Here is an 18,858-nt window from a genome sequence, read left to right on the forward strand (position 1 = left end):
TATATTCATTAAATAAAAGTTTAATTGAAAAAAAACATTTTATATATATATATATATATATATATATATATATGTGTGTGTGTGTGTGTATGTGTGTGTGTATGTGTGTGTGTGTAAACAAGGCTTTTTATCCACTTGAACAAGAAAATGAGTTTGCTTTCGCCCAAAACCAGTTTGAGGGTGATTATCTGAGTCCAATTCATACGAGTTCCACAACATTTTGCCCGGATATGATTGGATGAAACCAGAAATATCCTCTTGTGTTATGGCTAACTCAATCCCAGATCATGCTACAGGCTCCACCTTGTGTTTTCTTGATATTATCAATGGCCTTTATGCTTTTCAATGAATTTAAGAAGGGAATATTTTCTTTTGTGCTGCTTAACACTAACTAGTTCCGCATGGAGACACAAACTCAACACATTCCTATTTTCTATGCAGAAAACTAGAGCATTTGCTGCAGACAAACATTATATTTATATTTGTAAACATGACGTTTTATACATGTGACCAAGAAAATGAGTTTGTTTTCCCCCAAAATCAGTTTCACGGTGATTATCTGAGTCCATTGCATATTAGTTCCATAACACTTTGTCCAGACATGACTGGTTGAAACTAGAAATATCCTCTTGTGTTGTGACTAACTCAATCCCAGATGGTGCTACAGGCCCTGCTTTGTGTTTTCTTGATATTATCCATGGACTTTATGGTTTTGAAAGAATTTAAGCAGGGGATATTTTCTTTTGTGCTTGGAAACCCTAATTAGTTCCACATGGAGACACAAACAAAACACATTCGTGTTTTCTAGGCAGAAAGCTAGAGCTATTGCTGCAAACAATCTTGATATTTCTGTTTGTATAGATGACATTTATGCTCTGGCCTAAGAAAATACTTTGCTTTTCTCTAAATCCAGGTTGACTGTGATTTTGAGTCCATTTCATACCAGTTCTACAACACCTTGTTCTGATATGACTGGATGAAACCAGAAATATCCTCTTCTGTTGTGATTAACTCTATCCCAGACCTTGCTACAGGCCCTGTTTTGTATTTTCTTGATAGTATCCATGGATTTTATGGTTTTGAATGAATTTAAGCAGGGAATGTTTTCTTTTGTGCTCGGAAAAACTAATTAGTTCCTCATGGAGACACAAGCTCAAAACATTCGTGTTTTCTATGAAGAAAGCTAGAGCAATTGCTGCAAACAAACATGATATTTAGATTTGTAAACATGGCTTTTATCCACTTGACCAAGAAAATGAGTTTGCTTTACTCCAAAACCGGTTTGACGGTTATTATCTGAGTCCAGTGCATACCACTTCTACAACACTTTGTCCGGATATGACTGGATGAAACAGGAAATATCCTCTTGTGTTGTGAAGAACTCAATCCCAGATCGTGCTACAGGATCTGCTTTGTGTTTTGTTGATATTATTCATGGACTTTATGGTTTTGAATGAATTTAACCAGGGAATATTTTCTTTTGTGCTGGGAAAAACTAATTATTTCCACATTGAGACATAAACTCAACACATTCGTGTTTTCTAGGTAGAAAGCTAGAGCAATTGCTGCAAACAATGTTGATATTTGTGTTTGTATAGATGAGATTTATGCTCTTCCCTAAGAAAATACTTTGCTTTTCTCTAAATCCAAGTTGACTGTGATTTTCTGAGTCCATTTCATACGAGTTCCACAACACCTTGTCCGAACATGACTGGATGAAACCAGAAATATCCTCTTGTGTTATGGCTAACCAAATGCGAGATCTTGATACATACTCTGTTTTTGTGGTTTCTAGATATTATCAATGGATTTTATGGTTTTGAATGAACTTAAGAAGGCGATATTTTCCTTTGTGCTGGGAAAAACTAATTAGTTCCACATGGAGAAACAAACTCAACACAATCGTGTTTTCTAGGCAGAAAGCTATAGTAATTGCTGCAAACAAACATGATATTTATATTTGTAATGAGTTTGCTTTACTCCAAAACCAGGTTGACGGTGATTATCTGATTCCAGTTCATACCTGTTCCACAACACTTTGTCCGGATATGACTGGATGAAACCAGAAATATCCTCTTGTGTTGTGACAAACTCAATCCCAGATCATGCTACAGGGCTTGTTTTGTGTTTTCTTGATATTATTCATGGACTTTATTGTTTTGAGTGAAATTAAGCAGGGAATATATTCTTTTGTGCTGGGAAAAACTAATTAGATCCACATGGAGACACAAGCTCAACTCATTTGTGTTTTCTATGAAGAAAGCTAGAGCAATTGCTGCAAACAATGTTGATATTTGTGTTTGTATAGATGAGATTTATGCTCTTCCCTAAGAAAATACTTTGCTTTTCTCTAAATACAGGTTGACTGTGATTTTCTGAGTGCATTTCATACCAGTTCCACAACACCTTGTACGAATATGACTGGATGAAACCAGAAATATCCTCTTGTGTTATGGCTAACTCAATCCCAGATGTTGCTACAATCTCTGCTTTGTGTTTTCTTGATATTATCAATGGACTTTATGGTTTTGAATGAATTTAAGCAGGGAATAATTTATTTTGTGCTGGGAAAATCTAAGTAGTTCCACATGGAGACACAAACTCAACACATTCATGTTTTCTAGGCAGAAAGCTACAGTAATTGCTGCAAACAAACATGTTATTTATATTTGTAAACATGACTTTTTATCCACTTGACCAAGAAAATGAGTTTGCTTAATTCCAAAACCGGTTTGACGGTGATTATCTGAGTCCAGTGCATACCAGTTCCACAACACTTTGTCCGGATATGACTGGACGAAACCAGAAATATCCTCTTGTGTTGTGATAACTCAATCCCAGATCGTGCTGCAGGCCCTGTTTTGTGTTTACTTGATATTCTCCATGGACGTTATGGTTTTGAATGATTTTAAGCAGGGAATAATTTCTTTGGTGCTGGCAAACACTGATTAGTTCCACATGGAGACACAAACTAAACACATTCGTGTTTTCTAGGCAGAAAGCTAGAGCAGTTGCCTCAAACAATCTTGATATTTGTGTTTGTGTAGATGACATTTATGCTCTTGCCTAAGAAAACACTTTGCTTTTCTCCAAATCCAGTTTGGCTGTGATTGTCTGAGTCCATTTCTTACCAGTTCCACAACATCTTTGCTGATATGACTGGATGAAACCAGAAATATCCTCTCGTGTTGTGATTATCTCAATGCCAGACCTTGCTACAGGCCCTGTTTTGTGTATTCTTGATAGTATCCATGGACTTTATGGTTTTGAATGAATTTAAGCAGGGGATATTTTCTTTTTGCTCATAAAAACTAATTAGTTCCACATGGAGACACAAACTCAAATCATTCATGTTTTCTATGAAGAAAGCTAGAGCAATTGCTGCAAACAAACATGATATTTAGATTTGTAAACATGGCTTTTATCCACTTGACCAAGAAAATGAGTTTGATTTACTCCAAAACCAGGTTGATGGTGATTATCTGAGTCCAGTGCATACCAGTTCCACAACACTTTGTCTGGATATGACTGGACGAAACCAGAAATATCCACTTGTGCTGTGAAGAACTCAATCCCAGATCGTGCTACAGGCCCTGTTTTGTGTTTGCTTGATATTATTCATGGACTTTATGGTTTTGAATGAATTTAAGCTGGGAATATTTTGTTTTGTGCTGGGAAAAACTAATTAGTTCCACATGGAGACACAAACAAAACACATTCGTGTTTTCTAGGTAGAAAGCTAGAGCAATTGCTTCAAACAATCTTGATATTTGTGTTTGTATAGATGACATTTATGTTCTCGCCTAAGAAAATACTTTGCTTTTCTTTAAATCCAGGATGACTGTGATTTTCTGAGTCCATTTCATACCAGTTCCACAACACCTTGTCCGGAAATGACTGGATGAAATCAGAAATATCCTATTGTGTTATGGCTAACTCAATCCCAGATGTTGCTACAAGCTCTGCTTTGTGTTTTCTTGATATTATCAATGGACTTTATGGTTTGGGATGAGTTTAAGCGGGGAATATTTTCTTTGTGCTAGGAAACACTAATTAGTTCCACAGGGAGACACAAACTGAACACATTAGGGTTTTCTAGGAAGAAAGCAAGAGCAATTGCAGCAAACAAACATGATATTTATATTTGTAAACATGAGTTTTTATCCACTTGACTATGACAATGAGTTTGCTTTCCTCCAAAACCAGTTTGACGGTGATTATCTGAGTCCATTGCATACCAGTTCCACAACACTTTGTCCAGATATGACTGGATGAAACTAGAAATATCCTCTTGTATTATGGCTAACTCAATCCCAGATCATGCTACAGGCTCTGCTTTGTGTTTTCTTGATATTATCAATGGACCTTATGGTTTGGAATAAATTTAAGTGGGGAATATTTTCTTTTCTGCTGGGAAACACTAATTAGTTCCACATGGAGACACAAACTCAACACGTTCCTGTTTTCTAGGCAGAAAGCTAGAGCAAATGTTGCAAACAAAGATAATATTTATATTTATAAACATGACTTTTTATCCACTTGACCAAGTAAATGAGTTCGGTTTACTACAAAACCAGTTTGATGGTGATAATCTGAGTCCGTTGTATACCAGTTCCACAACACTTTTTCTGGATATGACTGGATGAATCCAGAAATATCCTCTCATGTTATGGCTAACTCAATCCCAGATCATACTACACGCTCTGCTTTGTGTTTTCGTGATATAATTCATGGACTTTATGGTTTTGAATGAATTTAAGCGGGGAATATTTTCTTTTGTGCTAGCAAATGGTAATTAGTTGCACATGGAGACACAAACTGAACACATTAGTGTTTTCTAGGCAGAAAGCTAGAGCAATTGCAGCAAAGAAACATGATATTTGTATGTGTAAACATGACTTTTTATCCACTTGACCATGACAATGAGTTTGCTTTCCTCCAAAACCAGTTTGACGGTGATTATCTGAGTCCATTGCATAGGAGTTCCACAACACTTTGTCTGGATATGACTGGAAGAATCCAGAAATATCCTCTTGTGTTATGGCTAACGTAATCCCAATCATGCTACAGGCTCTGCTTTGTGTTTTCTTGATATCAATTGACTTTATGGTTTTGAATGCATTTAAGCAGGGTATATTTTCTTTTGTGCTGGGAAACACTAATAAGTTCAACATGTAGACATAAATTCAACACATTTCTGTTTTCCAGGAAGAAATCTAGAGCAATAGGTGCTATCAATCATGATATTTAAATTTGGAAAGGTGATTTTTATCCACTTGACCATGAAAATGTGTTTGCTTTCCTCCAAAAGCAGTTTGACAGTGATTATCTGAGTCCATTGCATACCAGTTCCACAACACTTTGTCCGGATATGACAGGATGAAATCAGAAATATCATCTTCTGTTATGGCTCACTCAATCCCACATCTTGCTACAAGCTCTGCTTTGTGTTTACTTGATATTATCAATGGACTTTATGGTTTTGAATGAACTTAAGCTGGGAATATTTTCTTTTGTGCTGGGAAACACTAATTACTTCCACATGGAGAAACAAATCAACACATTCGTGTTTTCTAGGCAGAAAGCTAGAGCAATTGCTGCAAACAAACATGATATTTATATGTGTAAACATCACTTTTTATCCAGTTGACCATGACAATGAGTTTGCTTTCCCCCAAAACAAGTTTGACGGTGATTATCTGAGTCCATTGCATAGGAGTTCCACAACACTTTGTCCGGATATGACTGGATGAAACCAGAAATATCCTCTTGTGTTATGGCTAACGTAATCCCAGATCATGCTACAGGCTCTGCTTTGTGTTTTCTAGATATTATCAATGGCCTTTATTCTTTTGAATGCATTAAACAGGGAATATTTTCTTTTGTGATGGTAAACTCTAATTAGTTACACATGGAGACACAAACTCAAGACATTCCTGTTTTCTATGCAGAAAGCTAGAGCAATTACTGCAAACCCACATGATATTTATATTTAAAAACATCACTTTTTATCCACTTGGCCAAGAAACTGAGTTTGTTTTCCCCCAAAAGCAGTTTAACGGTGATTATCTGAGTCCATTGCATACCAGTTCCACAGCACTTTGTCCAGATATGACTGGATGAATCCGGAAATATCCTCTTGTGTTATGGCTAACTCAATCCCACATCTTGCTACAGGTTCTGCTTTGTGTTTTCTTGATATTATCAATGGACTTTATGGTTTTGAATGCATTTAAGCAGGGAATATTTTTTTTTTTTTGCTGGCAAACACTAACTAGTTCCCCATGGAGACACAAACTGAAAACATTAGTGTTTTTTTTGCAGATACCTAGAGCAATTGCTGCAAACAAACACGATATTTTTATTTGTAAACATGACTTTTATCCACTTGACCATGAAAATCAGTTTGCTTTATTCCAAAACCAGTTTGACGGTGATAATCTGAGTCCGTTGCACATCAGTTCCACAAAACCTTGTCCGGATATGACTAAAAGAAACCAGAAATATCCTCTTGTGTTATGGCTAGCTCAATCCCACATCTTGCTACTGGCTCTGTGTTTGTGGTTTCTCCATATTATCCATGGACTTTATGGTTTTGAATGCATTTAAGCTGGGAATATTTTCTTTTGTGCTGGGAAACACTAACTAGTTCCACATGGAGACACAAACTCAACACATTGTGTTTTCTAGGCAGAAAGCTAGAGCAATTGCTGCAAACAAAGATGATATGTATATTGATTACATGACTTTTTATCCACTTGACCAAGAAAATGAGTTTGGTTTACCGTAAAACCAGTTTACAGTGATTATCTGAGTCCATTGCATAGCAGTTCAAAAACAATTTGTTCGGATATGACTGGAAGAATCCAGAAATATCCTCTTCTGTTATGGCTAACTCAATCCCAGATCATACTACATGCTCTGCTTTGTGTTTTCTTGATATTATCCATGGACTTTATGGTTTTGAATGAATTTAAGCGGGGAATATTTTCTTTTGTGCTAGGAACAAAAATTAGTTCCACATGGAGACACAAACTGAACACATTAGTGTTTTCTAGGCAGAAAGCAAGAGCAATTTCAGCAATGAAACAGGGTATTTGTATGTGTAAACATGACTTTTTATCCACTTGACTAAGAAAATGAGTTTGCTTTCCTCCAAAACCAGTTTGACAGTGATTATCTGAGTCCATTGCATAGGAGTTCCACCACAATTTGTCCAGATATGACTGGATGAATCCAGAAATATCCTTTTGTGTTATGGCTAATGTAACCGCAGATCATGCTACAGGCTCTGCTTTTTGTTTTCTTGATATTATGAATTGACTTTATGATTTTGAATACATTTAAGCAGGGAATATTTTCTTTTGTGCTGGGAAACACTAATTAATTCAACATGGAGACGTAAATTCAACACATTTGTGTTTTCTAGGCAGAAATCTAGAGCAATAGCTGCTAACAAACATGATATTTAAAGTTGGAAAGGTGAATTTTTATCCACTTGAGCAAGAAAATGAGTTTGCTTTCCTCCAAAACCAGTTTGATGGTGATTATCTGAGTCCATTGCATACCAGTTCCACAACACCTTGTCCAGATATGACTGGATGAAACCAGAAATATCCTCTTGTGTTATGGCTAACTCAATCCCACATCTTGCTACAGGCTCTGCTTTATGTTTTCTTGATATTATTAATGGCCTTTATGGTTTTGAATGAATTTAAGCAGGGAATATTTTCTTTTGTGCTGGGAAACACGAATTGCTTCCACAGGGAGACACAAACAAACACATTCATGTTTTCTAGGCAGAAAGCTAGAGCAATTGCTGCAAACGAACATGATATTTATATTTGTAAACATGACCTTTTATCCACTTGACAAAGAAAATGAGTTTGTTTTTCCCCAAAACCAGTTTGACTGTGATTATCTGAGTCCATTGCATACCAGTTCCACAACACTTTGTCTGGATATGACTGGATGAAAACAGAAATATCCTCTTGTGTTATGGCTGACTCCATCCCACATCTTGCTACAGGCTCTGCTTTGTGTTTTCTTGATATTGTCAATGGACTTTATGATTTTGAATGAATTTAAGTAGGGATTGTTTTCTTTTTTGCTGGAAACACAAATTAGTTCCTCATGGAGACACAAACTGAACACATTAGATTTTTCTTGGCAGAAAGCTAGAGCAATTGCTGCAAACAAACATGATATTTATATTTAAAAACATCACTTTTTATCCACTTGGCCAAGAAACTGAGTTTGTTTTTGCCCAAAACCAGTTTGACAGTGATAATTTGAGTCCATTGCATATCAGTTCCACAGCACTTTGTCCGGATATGACTGGATGAATCCGGAAATATCCTCTTCTGTTATGGCTAACTCAATCCCACATCTTGCTACAGGCTCTGCTGTGTGTTTTCTTGATATTATCAATGGCCTTTATGGTTTTGAATGAATTTAAGCTGGGAATATTTTCTTTTGTGCTGGGAAACACTAATTAGTTCCACATGGAGACACAAACTCAACACATTTGTGTTTTCCAGGAAGAAAGCTAGAGCAACTGCTGCAAATAAACATGACATTTGTATGTGTAAACATGACATTTTATCCACTTGACCATGAAAATATGTTTGCTTTCCTCCAAAAGCAGTTTGACAGTGATTTTCTGAATCCATTGCATACCAGTTCCACAACACTTTTTCTGGATATGACTGGATGAAACCAGAAATACCCTCTTGTGTTATGGCTAACTCAATCCCACATCTTGCTACAGGCTCTGCTTTGTGTTTTCTTGATATTATCTATGGACTTTATGGTTTTGAATGAATTTAAGCGGGGAATATTTTCTTTTGTGCTGGGAAACACTAATTACTTCCACATGGAGAAACAAATCAACACATTCGTGTTTTCTAGGCAGAAAGCTAGAGCAATTGCTGCAAACAAACATGATATTTATATGTGTAAACATCACTTTTTATCCAGTTGACCATGACAATGAGTTTGCTTTCCCCCAAAACAAGTTTGACGGTGATTATCTGAGTCCATTGCATAGGAGTTCCACAACACTTTGTCCGGATATGACTGGATGAAACCAGAAATATCCTCTTGTGTTATGGCTAACGTAATCCCAGATCATGCTACAGGCTCTGCTTTGTGTTTTCTAGATATTATCAATGGCCTTTATTCTTTTGAATGCATTTAAACAGGGAATATTTTCTTTTGTGATGGTAAACTCTAATTAGTTACACATGGAGACACAAACTCAAGACATTCCTGTTTTCTATGCAGAAAGCTAGAGCAATTACTGCAAACCCACATGATATTTATATTTAAAAACATCACTTTTTATCCACTTGGCCAAGAAACTGAGTTTGTTTTCCCCCAAAAGCAGTTTAACGGTGATTATCTGAGTCCATTGCATACCAGTTCCACAGCACTTTGTCCAGATATGACTGGATGAATCCGGAAATATCCTCTTGTGTTATGGCTAACTCAATCCCACATCTTGCTACAGGTTCTGCTTTGTGTTTTCTTGATATTATCAATGGACTTTATGGTTTTGAATGCATTTAAGCAGGGAATATTTTTTTTTTTTTTTGCTGGCAAACACTAACTAGTTCCCCATGGAGACACAAACTGAAAACATTAGTGTTTTTTTTGCAGATACCTAGAGCAATTGCTGCAAACAAACACGATATTTTTATTTGTAAACATGACTTTTATCCACTTGACCATGAAAATCAGTTTGCTTTATTCCAAAACCAGTTTGACGGTGATAATCTGAGTCCGTTGCACATCAGTTCCACAAAACCTTGTCCGGATATGACTAAAAGAAACCAGAAATATCCTCTTGTGTTATGGCTAGCTCAATCCCACATCTTGCTACTGGCTCTGTGTTTGTGGTTTCTCCATATTATCCATGGACTTTATGGTTTTGAATGCATTTAAGCTGGGAATATTTTCTTTTGTGCTGGGAAACACTAACTAGTTCCACATGGAGACACAAACTCAACACATTGTGTTTTCTAGGCAGAAAGCTAGAGCAATTGCTGCAAACAAAGATGATATGTATATTGATTACATGACTTTTTATCCACTTGACCAAGAAAATGAGTTTGGTTTACCGTAAAACCAGTTTACAGTGATTATCTGAGTCCATTGCATAGCAGTTCAAAAACAATTTGTTCGGATATGACTGGAAGAATCCAGAAATATCCTCTTCTGTTATGGCTAACTCAATCCCAGATCATACTACATGCTCTGCTTTGTGTTTTCTTGATATTATCCATGGACTTTATGGTTTTGAATGAATTTAAGCGGGGAATATTTTCTTTTGTGCTAGGAACAAAAATTAGTTCCACATGGAGACACAAACTGAACACATTAGTGTTTTCTAGGCAGAAAGCAAGAGCAATTTCAGCAATGAAACAGGGTATTTGTATGTGTAAACATGACTTTTTATCCACTTGACTAAGAAAATGAGTTTGCTTTCCTCCAAAACCAGTTTGACAGTGATTATCTGAGTCCATTGCATAGGAGTTCCACCACAATTTGTCCAGATATGACTGGATGAATCCAGAAATATCCTTTTGTGTTATGGCTAATGTAACCGCAGATCATGCTACAGGCTCTGCTTTTTGTTTTCTTGATATTATGAATTGACTTTATGATTTTGAATACATTTAAGCAGGGAATATTTTCTTTTGTGCTGGGAAACACTAATTAATTCAACATGGAGACGTAAATTCAACACATTTGTGTTTTCTAGGCAGAAATCTAGAGCAATAGCTGCTAACAAACATGATATTTAAAGTTGGAAAGGTGAATTTTTATCCACTTGAGCAAGAAAATGAGTTTGCTTTCCTCCAAAACCAGTTTGATGGTGATTATCTGAGTCCATTGCATACCAGTTCCACAACACCTTGTCCAGATATGACTGGATTAAACCAGAAATATCCTCTTGTGTTATGGCTAACTCAATCCCACATCTTGCTACAGGCTCTGCTTTATGTTTTCTTGATATTATTAATGGCCTTTATGGTTTTGAATGAATTTAAGCAGGGAATATTTTCTTTTGTGCTGGGAAACACGAATTGCTTCCACAGGGAGACACAAACAAACACATTCATGTTTTCTAGGCAGAAAGCTAGAGCAATTGCTGCAAACGAACATGATATTTATATTTGTAAACATGACCTTTTATCCACTTGACAAAGAAAATGAGTTTGTTTTTCCCCAAAACCAGTTTGACTGTGATTATCTGAGTCCATTGCATACCAGTTCCACAACACTTTGTCTGGATATGACTGGATGAAAACAGAAATATCCTCTTGTGTTATGGCTGACTCCATCCCACATCTTGCTACAGGCTCTGCTTTGTGTTTTCTTGATATTGTCAATGGACTTTATGATTTTGAATGAATTTAAGTAGGGATTGTTTTCTTTTTTGCTGGAAACACAAATTAGTTCCTCATGGAGACACAAACTGAACACATTAGATTTTTCTTGGCAGAAAGCTAGAGCAATTGCTGCAAACAAACATGATATTTATATTTAAAAACATCACTTTTTATCCACTTGGCCAAGAAACTGAGTTTGTTTTTGCCCAAAACCAGTTTGACAGTGATAATTTGAGTCCATTGCATATCAGTTCCACAGCACTTTGTCCGGATATGACTGGATGAATCCGGAAATATCCTCTTCTGTTATGGCTAACTCAATCCCACATCTTGCTACAGGCTCTGCTGTGTGTTTTCTTGATATTATCAATGGCCTTTATGGTTTTGAATGAATTTAAGCTGGGAATATTTTCTTTTGTGCTGGGAAACACTAATTAGTTCCACATGGAGACACAAACTCAACACATTTGTGTTTTCCAGGAAGAAAGCTAGAGCAACTGCTGCAAATAAACATGACATTTGTATGTGTAAACATGACATTTTATCCACTTGACCATGAAAATATGTTTGCTTTCCTCCAAAAGCAGTTTGACAGTGATTTTCTGAATCCATTGCATACCAGTTCCACAACACTTTTTCTGGATATGACTGGATGAAACCAGAAATACCCTCTTGTGTTATGGCTAACTCAATCCCACATCTTGCTACAGGCTCTGCTTTGTGTTTTCTTGATATTATCTATGGACTTTATGGTTTTGAATGAATTTAAGCGGGGAATATTTTCTTTTGTGCTGGGAAACACTAATTACTTCCACATGGAGAAACAAATCAACACATTCGTGTTTTCTAGGCAGAAAGCTAGAGCAATTGCTGCAAACAAACATGATATTTATATGTGTAAACATCACTTTTTATCCAGTTGACCATGACAATGAGTTTGCTTTCCCCCAAAACAAGTTTGACGGTGATTATCTGAGTCCATTGCATAGGAGTTCCACAACACTTTGTCCGGATATGACTGGATGAAACCAGAAATATCCTCTTGTGTTATGGCTAACGTAATCCCAGATCATGCTACAGGCTCTGCTTTGTGTTTTCTAGATATTATCAATGGCCTTTATTCTTTTGAATGCATTTAAACAGGGAATATTTTCTTTTGTGATGGTAAACTCTAATTAGTTACACATGGAGACACAAACTCAAGACATTCCTGTTTTCTATGCAGAAAGCTAGAGCAATTACTGCAAACCCACATGATATTTATATTTAAAAACATCACTTTTTATCCACTTGGCCAAGAAACTGAGTTTGTTTTCCCCCAAAAGCAGTTTAACGGTGATTATCTGAGTCCATTGCATACCAGTTCCACAGCACTTTGTCCAGATATGACTGGATGAATCCGGAAATATCCTCTTGTGTTATGGCTAACTCAATCCCACATCTTGCTACAGGTTCTGCTTTGTGTTTTCTTGATATTATCAATGGACTTTATGGTTTTGAATGCATTTAAGCAGGGAATATTTTTTTTTTTTGCTGGCAAACACTAACTAGTTCCCCATGGAGACACAAACTGAAAACATTAGTGTTTTTTTTGCAGATACCTAGAGCAATTGCTGCAAACAAACACGATATTTTTATTTGTAAACATGACTTTTATCCACTTGACCATGAAAATCAGTTTGCTTTATTCCAAAACCAGTTTGACGGTGATAATCTGAGTCTGTTGCACATCAGTTCCACAAAACCTTGTCCGGATATGACTAAAAGAAACCAGAAATATCCTCTTGTGTTATGGCTAGCTCAATCCCACATCTTGCTACTGGCTCTGTGTTTGTGGTTTCTCCATATTATCCATGGACTTTATGGTTTTGAATGCATTTAAGCTGGGAATATTTTCTTTTGTGCTGGGAAACACTAACTAGTTCCACATGGAGACACAAACTCAACACATTGTGTTTTCTAGGCAGAAAGCTAGAGCAATTGCTGCAAACAAAGATGATATGTATATTGATTACATGACTTTTTATCCACTTGACCAAGAAAATGAGTTTGGTTTACCGTAAAACCAGTTTACAGTGATTATCTGAGTCCATTGCATAGCAGTTCAAAAACAATTTGTTCGGATATGACTGGAAGAATCCAGAAATATCCTCTTCTGTTATGGCTAACTCAATCCCAGATCATACTACATGCTCTGCTTTGTGTTTTCTTGATATTATCCATGGACTTTATGGTTTTGAATGAATTTAAGCGGGGAATATTTTCTTTTGTGCTAGGAACAAAAATTAGTTCCACATGGAGACACAAACTGAACACATTAGTGTTTTCTAGGCAGAAAGCAAGAGCAATTTCAGCAATGAAACAGGGTATTTGTATGTGTAAACATGACTTTTTATCCACTTGACTAAGAAAATGAGTTTGCTTTCCTCCAAAACCAGTTTGACAGTGATTATCTGAGTCCATTGCATAGGAGTTCCACCACAATTTGTCCAGATATGACTGGATGAATCCAGAAATATCCTTTTGTGTTATGGCTAATGTAACCGCAGATCATGCTACAGGCTCTGCTTTTTGTTTTCTTGATATTATGAATTGACTTTATGATTTTGAATACATTTAAGCAGGGAATATTTTCTTTTGTGCTGGGAAACACTAATTAATTCAACATGGAGACGTAAATTCAACACATTTGTGTTTTCTAGGCAGAAATCTAGAGCAATAGCTGCTAACAAACATGATATTTAAAATTGGAAAGGTGAATTTTTATCCACTTGAGCAAGAAAATGAGTTTGCTTTCCTCCAAAACCAGTTTGATGGTGATTATCTGAGTCCATTGCATACCAGTTCCACAACACCTTGTCCAGATATGACTGGATGAAACCAGAAATATCCTCTTGTGTTATGGCTAACTCAATCCCACATCTTGCTACAGGCTCTGCTTTATGTTTTCTTGATATTATTAATGGCCTTTATGGTTTTGAATGAATTTAAGCAGGGTATATTTTCTTTTGTGCTGGGAAACACGAATTGCTTCCACAGGGAGACACAAACAAACACATTCATGTTTTCTAGGCAGAAAGCTAGAGCAATTGCTGCAAACGAACATGATATTTATATTTGTAAACATGACCTTTTATCCACTTGACAAAGAAAATGAGTTTGTTTTTCCCCAAAACCAGTTTGACTGTGATTATCTGAGTCCATTGCATACCAGTTCCACAACACTTTGTCTGGATATGACTGGATGAAAACAGAAATATCCTCTTGTGTTATGGCTGACTCCATCCCACATCTTGCTACAGGCTCTGCTTTGTGTTTTCTTGATATTGTCAATGGACTTTATGATTTTGAATGAATTTAAGTAGGGATTGTTTTCTTTTTTGCTGGAAACACAAATTAGTTCCTCATGGAGACACAAACTGAACACATTAGATTTTTCTTGGCAGAAAGCTAGAGCAATTGCTGCAAACAAACATGATATTTATATTTAAAAACATCACTTTTTATCCACTTGGCCAAGAAACTGAGTTTGTTTTTGCCCAAAACCAGTTTGACAGTGATAATTTGAGTCCATTGCATATCAGTTCCACAGCACTTTGTCCGGATATGACTGGATGAATCCGGAAATATCCTCTTCTGTTATGGCTAACTCAATCCCACATCTTGCTACAGGCTCTGCTGTGTGTTTTCTTGATATTATCAATGGCCTTTATGGTTTTGAATGAATTTAAGCTGGGAATATTTTCTTTTGTGCTGGGAAACACTAATTAGTTCCACATGGAGACACAAACTCAACACATTTGTGTTTTCCAGGAAGAAAGCTAGAGCAACTGCTGCAAATAAACATGACATTTGTATGTGTAAACATGACATTTTATCCACTTGACCATGAAAATATGTTTGCTTTCCTCCAAAAGCAGTTTGACAGTGATTTTCTGAATCCATTGCATACCAGTTCCACAACACTTTTTCTGGATATGACTGGATGAAACCAGAAATACCCTCTTGTGTTATGGCTAACTCAATCCCACATCTTGCTACAGGCTCTGCTTTGTGTTTTCTTGATATTATCAATGGACTTTATGGTTTGGAATGAATTTAAGTGGGGAATATTGTCTTTTGTGCTAGGAATCACTAATTAGTTCCACATGGAAACACAAACTGAACACATTAGTGTTTTCTAGGCAGAAAGCAAGAGCAATTGCAGCAAACACACATGATATTTATATGTGTAAACATGACTTTTTATCCACTTGACTAAGAAAATGAGTTTGCTTTCCTCCAAAACCAGTTTTACAGTGATTATCTGCTTCCAGTGCATACCAGTTCCACAAAACTTTGTCCAGATATGACTGCATGAAACCAGAAATATCCTTTTCTGTTATGGCAAACTCAATCGCAGATCTTGCTACACGCTCTGCTTTGCGGTTTCTTGTTATTGTCAATGGACTTTATGGTTTTCAATGGATTTAAACACGGGATATTTTCTTTTGTGCTGGGAAACACTAATTACTTCCACATGGAGACACAAACTGAACACATTAGGGTTTTCTAGGCAGAAAGCTAGAGCAATTGCTGCAAACAAACATGATATTTATATGTGTAAACATCAGTTTTTATCCACATGACCATGACAATGAGTTTGCTTTCCTCCAAAAGCAGTTTGACTCTGATTATCTGAGTCCATTGCATACCAGTTCCACAACCCTTTTTCCAGATATGACTGGAAAGCAGAAATATCCTCTTCTCTTATGGCTAACTCAATCCCACATATTGCTACAGGCTCTGCTTTGTGTTTTCTTGATATTATCCATTGACTTTATGGTTTTGAATGAATTTAAGCTGGGAATATTTTCTTTTGTGCTGGGAAACACTAATTAGTTTCACATGTAGACACAAACTCAAGACATTCCTGTTTTCTATGCAGAATGCTAGAGCAATTGCTGCAAACAAACATGATATTTGTATGTGTAAACATCACTTTTTATCCACTTAACCATGAAAATGAGTTTGCTTTCCTCCAAAACTAGTTTGACTCTGATTATCTGAGTCCATTGCATACCAGTTCCACAGCACTTTTTCCAGATATGACTGGATGAATCCGGAAATATCCTCTTGTGTTATGGCTAACTCAATCCCACATCTTGCTACAGGTTCTGCTTTGTGTTTTCTTGATATTATCAATGGACTTTATGGTTTTGAATGCATTTAAGCAGGGAATTTTTTTTTTTGCTGGCAAACACTAACTAGTTCCGCATTGAGACACAAACTGAAAACATTAGTGTTTTTTTTTTGCAGATACCTAGAGCAATTGCTGCAAACAAACACGATATTTTTATTTGTAAACATGACTTTTATCCACTTGACCATGAAAATCAGTTTGCTTTATTCCAAAACCAGTTTGACGGTGATAATCTGAGTCCGTTGCATATCAGTTCCACAAAACCTTGTCCGGATATGACTAAAAGAAACCAGAAATATCCTCTTGTGTTATGGCTAGCTCAATCCCACATCTTGCTACTGGCTCTGTGTTTGTGGTTTCTCCATATTATCCATGGACTTTATGGTTTTGAATGCATTTAAGCTGGGAATATTTTCTTTTGTGCTGGGAAACACTAACTAGTTCCACATGGAGACACAAACTCAACACATTGTGTTTTCTAGGCAGAAAGCTAGAGCAATTGCTGCAAACAAAGATGATATGTATATTGATTACATGACTTTTTATCCACTTGACCAAGAAAATGAGTTTGGTTTACCGTAAAACCAGTTTACAGTGATTATCTGAGTCCATTGCATAGCAGTTCAAAAACAATTTGTTCGGATATGACTGGAAGAATCCAGAAATATCCTCTTCTGTTATGGCTAACTCAATCCCAGATCATACTACATGCTCTGCTTTGTGTTTTCTTGATATTATCCATGGACTTTATGGTTTTGAATGAATTTAAGCGGGGAATATTTTCTTTTGTGCTAGGAACAAAAATTAGTTCCACATGGAGACACAAACTGAACACATTAGTGTTTTCTAGGCAGAAAGCAAGAGCAATTTCAGCAATGAAACAGGGTATTTGCATGTGTAAACATGACTTTTTATCCACTTGACTAAGAAAATGAGTTTGCTTTCCTCCAAAACCAGTTTGACGGTGATTATCTGAGTCCATTGCATAGGAGTTCCACCACAATTTGTCCAGATATGACTGGATGAATCCAGAAATATCCTTTTGTGTTATGGCTAATGTAACCGCAGATCATGCTACAGGCTCTGCTTTTTGTTTTCTTGATATTATGAATTGACTTTATGATTTTGAATACATTTAAGCAGGGAATATTTTCTTTTGTGCTGGGAAACACTAATTAATTCAACATGGAGACGTAAATTCAACACATTTGTGTTTTCTAGGCAGAAATCTAGAGCAATAGCTGCTAACAAACATGATATTTAAAATTGGAAAGGTGAATTTTTATCCACTTGAGCAAGAAAATGAGTTTGCTTTCCTCCAAAACCAGTTTGATGGTGATTATCTGAGTCCATTGCATACCAGTTCCACAACACCTTGTCCGGATATGACTGGATGAAACCAGAAATATCCTCTTGTGTTATGGCTAACTCAATCCCACATCTTGCTACAGGCTCTGCTTTATGTTTTCTTGATATTATTAATGGCCTTTATGGTTTTGAATGAATTTAAGCAGGGAATATTTTCTTTTGTGCTGGGAAACACGAATTGCTTCCACAGGGAGACACAAACAAACACATTCATGTTTTCTAGGCAGAAAGCTAGAGCAATTGCTGCAAACGAACATGATATTTATATTTGTAAACATGACCTTTTATCCACTTGACAAAGAAAATGAGTTTGTTTTTCCCCAAAACCAGTTTGACTGTGATTATCTGAGTCCATTGCATACCAGTTCCACAACACTTTGTCTGGATATGACTGGATGAAAACAGAAATATCCTCTTGTGTTATGGCTGACTCCATCCCACATCTTGCTACAGGCTCTGCTTTGTGTTTTCTTGATATTGTCAATGGACTTTATGATTTTGAATGAATTTAAGTAGGGATTGTTTTCTTTTTTGCTGGAAACACAAATTAGTTCCTCATGGAGACACAAACTGAACACATTAGATTTTTCTTGGCAGAAAGCTAGAGCAATTGCTGCAAACAAACATGATATTTATATTTAAAAACATCACTTTTTATCCACTTGGCCAAGAAACTGAGTTTGTTTTTGCCCAAAACCAGTTTGACAGTGATAATTTGAGTCCATTGCATATCAGTTCCACAGCACTTTGTCCGGATATGACTGGATGAATCCGGAAATATCCTCTTCTGTTATGGCTAACTCAATCCCACATCTTGCTACAGGCTCTGCTGTGTGTTTTCTTGATATTATCAATGGCCTTTATGGTTTTGAATGAATTTAAGCTGGGAATATTTTCTTTTGTGCTGGGAAA

The sequence above is a fragment of the Lepus europaeus genome, chromosome 12 (genome assembly GCF_033115175.1).
Source record: "Lepus europaeus isolate LE1 chromosome 12, mLepTim1.pri, whole genome shotgun sequence".
In the NCBI taxonomy this organism is placed as follows: domain Eukaryota; kingdom Metazoa; phylum Chordata; class Mammalia; order Lagomorpha; family Leporidae; genus Lepus; species Lepus europaeus.